The 8,753-nt window shown below is 30.5% G+C and overlaps 1 long non-coding RNA gene across 2 annotated transcripts; it reads left to right on the top strand.

The window, feature by feature from the left end:
• The first annotated feature begins 7,359 nt into the window (after positions 1-7,359).
• Positions 7,360-8,303, top strand: LOC143195427 (uncharacterized). Of its 2 annotated transcripts, none has more exons than XR_013005535.1 (4): positions 7,360-7,670; positions 7,728-7,878; positions 8,032-8,180; positions 8,240-8,303. It is a non-coding gene; the product is annotated as an uncharacterized LOC143195427 (long non-coding RNA). The 2 variants fall into 2 exon arrangements; XR_013005534.1 differs by having other exon boundaries at positions 7,724-7,878.
• The last annotated feature ends 450 nt before the right edge of the window (positions 8,304-8,753 follow it).

The following is an 8,753-nucleotide window of genomic DNA, read 5'->3' as shown; positions in this document are numbered from 1 at the left end:
TATAAATTATTGTGGCTCTTTAATTAACTTTAGTTTTCAGATATGCTATAATATTAAAATAAATTATATTTCATCATGTTTTATTCAATAATTTTATTTAGATTAGAATTTTCTTGTATTTCAAAGCCACAAACTAAAACACAGCGTTGTTGCCGCAACAATGCAATATTTCGACGTAACAAATATCAATAACGCATTTCTAAAATAAGTTTGAATAAACTATAGTGAAACACTTTTATACAATAGAGGCTTTCAGTAAATATTCAATATTAAAAAATCTTTAATTAAAGGTGTGTAGTTACGATGCATCAAAATACTATACAAACATATAGTACTATTAATACAAGTTAAATATAGGATACCTGATCTGTAATTCAAACCTACTAGTTTTCTAATTTATATTATTTTTGTTCGGTATCAAGGTGTTGGAGCTGGACGTCGTTATTGTTTGAGCCTGTTTTTATTTCTTATTCGGAGTCTGCACGGTTAACCGTCATATTGCTTTCACCGCATCCAACCCTCCTTGTGTCATTCCATCCCTCGCGGAAGTCTTTTGTAACGGAACCGGTATTGTTCTTCGCCAGACTTGACTTTCCGTGCTCCTAACTGTGGGTTTTCATTTAAATTTAATCATGTTTTTTTTTTCACTTTCATGCCAGTTCCTTGTACACAGCTTTTAGTTACTTTTCGAGATATTCATTGGTAAACATTGTAACTTTTCGATACAATTTGTCCTTTGCTTCAAAATAGGCCTCAGTTTCGGCGATCACCTTTTCATTCGACGAAAATTTCTTCCCAGCGAGCATTCTTTTGAGGTCTGAGAACAGGAAATAGTCGCTTGGAGCCATGTAGCCATGTTTCATCCATTGTCACATATCGACGCAAAAACTCCGGTTTATTACGCTTCATCATCTTAAAACACTGCTCCGAATCATTAACTCGTCGTTATTTTTGGTTAAAAGTGAGCTTGCGCGGCACCCACTTTACACAGAGCTTTCTAATACCAAAATATTCGTGAATGATATGATGTACACGTTCAGTTGATATCTTCAGAGTGTCTGCTATTTCATTCAGTTTCAATTTATGATTATTCAAAATCATTTTGTGAAGTTGTTTTTTTAATGTTTTCGTCGGCAACAACTTCTTTTGCGCCATCACTTCACCACGTCTAAACTTAGCGTACCAATCCTTGATAGTTGATTTTCCTGAGGTAGTAGTGTCCGGAAACTCGGCAGCAAGCAAATTTTTTGCTTCAACTGTATTTTTTCCCTTCAAAAAGCAATATTTTATCAACACGTGAATTTATCTTTATCCATTTTTTTTAAAAGTTGTTTTTGTTTTAAAAGTTGCTTAACTCAAAATGCTATAATTTACAAACTAATGATCCAACAGCTTTCGGTCCCATTGGAACCAACGGTTAGGGCTAAATAAAAAACATATGGATTTAGTTCTAGTAGCGTCAACTATGTGTCAGGCCGGGGACTTTTCTATTGACTTGTTATAGGTTTTATTCTTGATTGAATATTGTTAGTATATGTTTTCAAAGCCACTCACTGACTATCAGTAGCACTTCCTGTAAAGGTTGTGATGTAAAAAAGAAGAGCTTTTTTGTAGCGTATTGTCGATTAATTTTCTTCGATAAGCATAAGCTCATGGATTAGTACAGGATTATTATCCACACCGACACTAAGGCACTAAGACACTAATATTACATTAATACCATAAAATATTCTTTTGAATATGATCAGCAAGTTGTAGTGTATTACAAACTGTTAAATCGAATGAAAATATTACTGCAGGTCATTAAAATCATCATGTCAGCCTGTCATCAATGTCATCCTCTTGCTTGGCCACGTGTGCCAAGAGTTGTGGAAGATATTAGCGGTTCAAATGCGAAGTTTTATTGTAACCAGCCTAATTACCAGACATAGTGCCTTTTAATTGCCACTTGTTCAGATCGATGTGGAATGGTATGTCTGACAAACCAAAGTAGTTCTTTCGACACGATATCGTCATGTTTACAGAAATATAAGGAAAAACTGCAAAATATAATTAACACATTAAACATTTTCATTATTTAATGTATCAATTTTTGTCGGTAAATGACTTTTTAAAGTGAAAAGGTCAGTGATTTCCTGCGTACATGGTTTAGACCTGATTAATTGCTTCTATGTAAGCTACATAACCGACGTTGAAAAAGGAGGAGGTTCCATGTACGTTCGCCGATTTCTCCGTCAACTGTGGGTCGATTTTCAAAATTCTTTTGAAGTTAAAGGAAGAGTGCATTTCTGAGGTGGTTCCATTGGAACCAAATCAGGATCTGCTGGGGGAAGGAGGGGAAATCCAGCGGAACGCTCAAATTTGAAAGGCACGCACAAAGTTTCCACATATTTTTATCTAAAATAATCAGATATTTGTGAATAATGTTATTGCAGAGATAATGTGACGCAAGTGTAAAAATCTTTCAGTAAGACCTCGTAGAAATATTGTGGACAACTGATTCTATGGTGTAATGGTTATAGCGTTTAGCTCCTAAACGGAGGTCGTGGGTTCCTGACCCCTTATTTTAAATCATTGTTTTTTTATTCCAATTTTACTTCATGCGGCCTGTACCTTTACTTGGCTTACCCATTGTAATATTAAATAAAATAACTGTGTAATTTATTGACTAAATATCTAACACTAAACAGAGAAAAACAAAATATTTTTAACAAAAAAATTGAACCGACTTAAAAAAATAAATAAGGAACTCACTAAAAATTAAAAAATAACCAAACTTTGATTTTTAATACAAAAACGTTTTAAAATATATGTACATAATAATCGCTGTAATAACTAAATAATAATAATAATAACACCTATTTTATATACTTTGAAGTTGGTGCCGAGCCCAAACAATACAAAAATAAGCCGGCTTGGTGACGCAGTGGTAAAGGCGATGGGACGGTCCTCCTACTGTTGTGATAGCCGCGTGTTCGAATCCTGCTGAGGCATGGTCGTCAATTTATGTTTGTGATTGTTTAAAATGTGTGAATGTTCTAGGCAAGGGTGTAAAATACGACAAGGAAATTGATCCCAGTCACTTCAGTAACCAGGCTGGGTAAGACCGGATGTCATCTGGGATGATTTCTAAAGTTATTTACTCGCCACTGTCGGTAGGCTTAATGCTGAGGGCCGTGGTTCGGAGCCAACGTTAAATTTTAGGTCCAGCCTAGATAAACCAGTTGGTAAAATGAGACTTTAAAATATATGTATAAAAAAATACAAAAATAATAATATAATTTTGTGACTTATACAAAAAATTAAATTAAGTTTATTTGTATAAAACCTAAATTACTTTTTCCTTAAATAAACATTTTACATTTTTCGAAAATTTTAAATCTTTAATAATATTTTTCAATTGATTTTTTAAAATCCTAGCCTAGAATGCATTTTTACATTACAGTTTTGATACATTTCTCTTATATGTACATTGTATAATAACATTATTTTCCATTCAGGATTGCATGTATTATTTTTTTAATTTTCAATTAAAATTTAGGAAACTCTTTGAATTGAGATTCAAAATCGATGATTACGTTTAAATCCAATAAAATATATACTGTGTACTTTAATTTACTGTGTTCTTATAATTAACCACTGTTAATATTTAGCCACCAATTTACTTAAGAATGTAATATCTATTAAACATGCAAAACATAGGCTAAATGCTAACTTGAAATTTAGAGCTGCCATTCAATTTCTGTTTTCTTGGAAGACAAACAAATTCTTTGTTTGTCTTCCACATAAAAATCATCTTTCGATATTGAAGCTTTAATAGCATTTATTAAAATATTATTAAAATTAAAGCCTCTCTAAAAAATCATAAGTTGACTCAATAATTGACACATCCAATAAGGAATAACCAACAATTAAATCGCATTGTATTAATAGGTGCCTAAGTTTATTGCATACATCAAAACAGTAGAAGCTGTGTATCTATTTTAGTTTTATTTTAACTTATTTTACGAGAGGTATTACAATTAAAATTTACTTATTTCAAAAAAAAGTACTATAGCTATTCAATAATATAAAAAATAAGACATACCAACACCGCCATTATTATACTATAAAAAAATGAAACAATTAAAAATTAAATTGACTCGTTACACTGTTGGAACAGACTTGGATTTTTAGTCGGAACAAATGTGATTTATTGAGGCACATAAAAATGTATGGCGATCATTAAGCCTTTACGAGCGTATAAAAGAAACGGAAAAAGAACGGTATCAGTCAAACTAACACTTAACGTGTCTGTAATTTAGCAGGATAGGGACCATTTGCACAGGGTGTTTAATATTCAACCACTGGAATATTTAAATTATCCAAGTCTCCTGGTGGTGTATCTGTGAAATTTTCTGAGAAATACATACAGGGTGTTTTATGTAAATTGTATGTATATATTAGTAAAAATGTCTTGTCTAAAATTGTTGTTTATATATATATATATATATATATATATCTTTTTATAATTTATAAATGATCAATAAATATTCTTATTAAATTCTTATATTTATTAAAATTACTCTAAATTAATTAAAATTAATAATGTAATAATTAATTAAATAAATTTAATTAAATAATTAAATATTAAATAAACTAATTAGACGATCTGTAACATATAAATTGGTAAATACGTTTTACAGCAGTATTCTTAAAGAAAATAAAATATTACTAAATATTAAAAAGTAAATATTAAAATATTATTATTAATTATTGGTAATATTGAGAGTAAAATGGAAATGTGCATGAGAGGTGTGCTAGTTCACGAAAAATGAAGAAGACATTCCATAGAACACGAGAGGGAATCAAATATAAACGGTTATTTTGTAATATAAATTTATTGATCAATGGTATATACAAACTAAACATTTAAACTTTTTCAGTGTGGTCACCTCCGTGCTCTACACAATCTTGCCACCGATTTGGAAGCTTGAATGTTCCCTCTATATAAAAAGTTTGAGGGCGAGTTCTCAGCCATTTGCGCGCATACTCCTCTATTTCTTCATTTCCTTCAAATCTTGTGCCTGCAAGTGATTCTTCCAAGGGCGAAAACAAAAAATAATCACAAGGCGACAAGTCAAAGCTGTAAGGAGGGTATTGTGGTATAAATGTCAGAATCAAATTTTGGTCATATTGTTTTTAAATATCTTTTTAAATCATTGTTGCTTAAATATAGACTATAAAACAATATTAAAGTATTTCCATAACAAATAATATCAAAAGAATCTCAACACTTACACACAAATTAACAGTGAAACATTTAATAGACTAATTATCCATTTGCGAATCGCTTTTGAAATCAAATTAAATGGAGAAATTTTTGAAAAGAATTATTACAGATTATAACAGAAGATAATTGAGTATTGAGTATGACAATTAATTTGTTCTGGTATAATTAATTTTTGGGCGTAATGTTGGGGAATCAATTAATAAGATTATGGGGGATAAGGGTTTGGTGGGACTGAAAATGAATTGTTAATATGAGCTGCTCAAACCTGGTTAAGTTATCTTCTTTTTTATGTTTGACAGTTTCCTTTTTACCAACTACGGTATTCGACATTAAGCCAACCATCTTGGTGTGATTGAGATCATTTTTCTTGTCAGATTTTACACTCTTTAATCTTGGACAATCACAATTATATGTTATCAAAAACATACATTTACAACCATGAACCAGCATGATTCGAAACCATGACTATTACGACAGTAAGAGGACCGTCCTGTCGGCCGCGCAAGTCAAGCCGAACAGATAAAGCATTAATGCTCTCTATTGTTAACAGTTAATGCTACTGAAGAAAAAAAAGATAGGTCTACAAAATTTCTGCTTCAAAATTTCTTCAAAAAATGGATGGAGATCGATTAGGAACTTTTCATAAATCCACCGTAGAGCCAGGCCTTTGTTCCGACTGCCGGTCTCTGCAAAACCTTGGTTTTAATAGAAAAGTGGTCGATGAAAACTGTCCATATCCTAGATTACTGTTTGAGACGTTTATGAATAAATACGATTTGAAAATACTTATTTAGAATAACAAAAATGCCTAAGTTTTAAAAATATTTTTACTTGATTTTGATTCTAAATTATTTTTGGTAACCTTTTCAAGTGGAATTCAAAATTGATGATCTAAGTATAAAATAGATGTTTTTCTATAGCAGTTAGTTTTAGTACATATAGTTTTAGTTTTTCATAAGATTTAATACAAAATAATAAATCCATAGAAAACTATTAGTTGAAAGATATTTTATTTAAATTGCTATATCATTGATAATAACTATAATCGTTAATAGTCGTATATAGTTGAATTACAATTAGTTGGACTTAAAATTAGGTAATGTTTTCCTTCTCGTTTTATTTTAGTTAAAGAAAGATACAATCCTCTGTGATACGATCAAATATGTCAAATACCTATAAAGTCTTGTAAAGTTTCTGCGGATTAATTAGAAATATCTTTTATCGTGATATAGTTGCGCTGTATATTATTATGGACACTGTGACTAAATTGTCTCAAAAAATGAAAAACGATAAAATCTTGGATTCATCGAAATGAAACAGTCTTTATAGGAAGCGGGTGATGAATCAAAAGCATCTTGATGTTAGTTCTATTGGAGTTAAATTTTATGAAATATATAAAAACAAAATAATAAAATAAACAAATAAAATGAATATAATGTGAGTTTTAATATAAACATAATTCAATAAAAGTATTTAAGAAGAAACTATTAGTCTGGAAAATGTTCACAGAAGACTTAAGATATACATAAAGATATGAAGCTATTTGAGGGATGTAGAACATCGCTTCATACATTCTTTGGAAACACAGGATTTAAATAGTGTAAAGTCCTAGAGTATTGGAGCTTCCAGACAATGTTTTTAGAAGGTTATAATTCTTAAAGGATGAGGAAAGATTTGTTATTTCAATTTGTGTATTTAGATAAGACATGAATATTTCAAAATGGAACATTTTGTCACTGAAGGCAAGAACTAGACTAGTACAAAAACAAGAAAAGTTGACGAAAGAGGTAAACGCTAGAAAAACATTTGATTAGGTTTGTTAATACTTATATATTAATTATAATTATATATTAATAATTCTTTCCTATCTTGTTCTTCATCCTAAAATAGGAATGTTTTGTTTCTTAGGTTTTATTCCTGGCGCAGAGTTAGTGTTTTCCTGCAAGTCCAAGGGCGACAATCATGAAGAAATGAACCATAACATATTTTTGTTATGGTTTGAAAATCAATTGTTAAAGAGAAATGGAGAAACCATCATTTATTATTATGGACAATGCACCATGTCATAGCACACTGGTGGAAAAATCCCAATAATAGCATCAACAAAAGCTGTAATGAAGGGATGGCTTTCAAAACATGAATTAAGTTTGGAAGAGATTATGCTAAAAACTGAACTATTTTAAATTGTTACTAGATAATATAAATGATAATATAAATATAAATGAAATAGTCACATGGTATTACGACTTCCTATTATATTACTATATATTCAATCGAGTTGATATGGAGTATAGTAAAGAATTATTATAATGGTTGAGAAGGATATTCCATCAAGAAGTGTTTGGATATGTGGAAGGAAGCATTGTCGACCGTGACACCTTCCGTTTGGATGAACTCGGTAAGACACAGAGGAAGAAATTAATAAATGGTGGAATCATGAACATGTTTTAGACAGATTTCAAATTAACAAATTAACAGTTTAGTGATTGACTTGGATAGTTACTCGGAAAGTGACAGTGACTAAAGGAAATTTTCAGGATATGTGATAATGCTATGCAATGCTGGAAATTCCTGAGACAGAGTGATGAGAGTGAAAACAAGTAAAGGTATGCACATAATTAATAGAGTATAACTGTAGAAAATGATACTGTAGGGTGTGACAGATTTGTGTGCATAGATATGAATGTAGATGTTCAGAATTAAACATGAGCATTAGATTAGAATTTATAAGGAGAGGATGAATGCTAACTGTTTTCTAGATATGGTAAATGTATTAGGCAGAATTCAGTGATTAATTTTATCAATGGTGTACACAGGTAGTAGCAGAAGAAATAAAAAATACGATGATATCAAGATAACTTGACAAGTAAACACATCATCGAAGGAAACAAGAACTAAACGTAAAAAGGTAAATAGGCTCTCTAATGAAAATAAAATACATTATTTTGACATATAATCGTTAATTAGGTGGAGTAGGCCTCCAGGGGGATACCACTACATAAAAAAACGCGCCTAGAACTCCACCTCATGGTTGGTGTGGAAAATAGTTCGATGGTAATATAATAAAACATCTTTAACTTACAAACTATTATACCTGTATCCTTAATTGCAGTTTTAAATCCTTCGATAATATAAACATAAGATGGACTATAAAGTTAAAATAAACTATATATGTTTTGTAAAATTTTTGTTTCATCATTTTATTTAAACTAAAATTTTGTAGTATGACAAACCCAAACTGAACTAAAACTTAGAGTTGATGCGGTAACATTGCCACGTCTTGCGGTCACAAATTTAGATGACCTATGTAGAAAATAACTTTGAATATAATATAAAGATTGTGTCTCTTGAAAAACATTACCAAGTAATTCCAACATCTAATTAAAATATATTTATTGAGGGAAATGTTATGAAATTTTTGGTGAGTAGCTTCTGAAAGTTCCTAAAGGAAATATTTATGGTACTTGTATTATTATTATTA

Source organism: Rhynchophorus ferrugineus, unplaced genomic scaffold (genome assembly GCF_030347505.1).
Source record: "Rhynchophorus ferrugineus isolate W39M unplaced genomic scaffold, kcgeb_rfMv2 rfM4, whole genome shotgun sequence".
NCBI lineage: Eukaryota > Metazoa > Arthropoda > Insecta > Coleoptera > Curculionidae > Rhynchophorus > Rhynchophorus ferrugineus.
The sequence above is the reverse complement of the archived record's forward strand: the minus strand, read 5'-3'. Positions and strand labels throughout refer to the sequence as shown.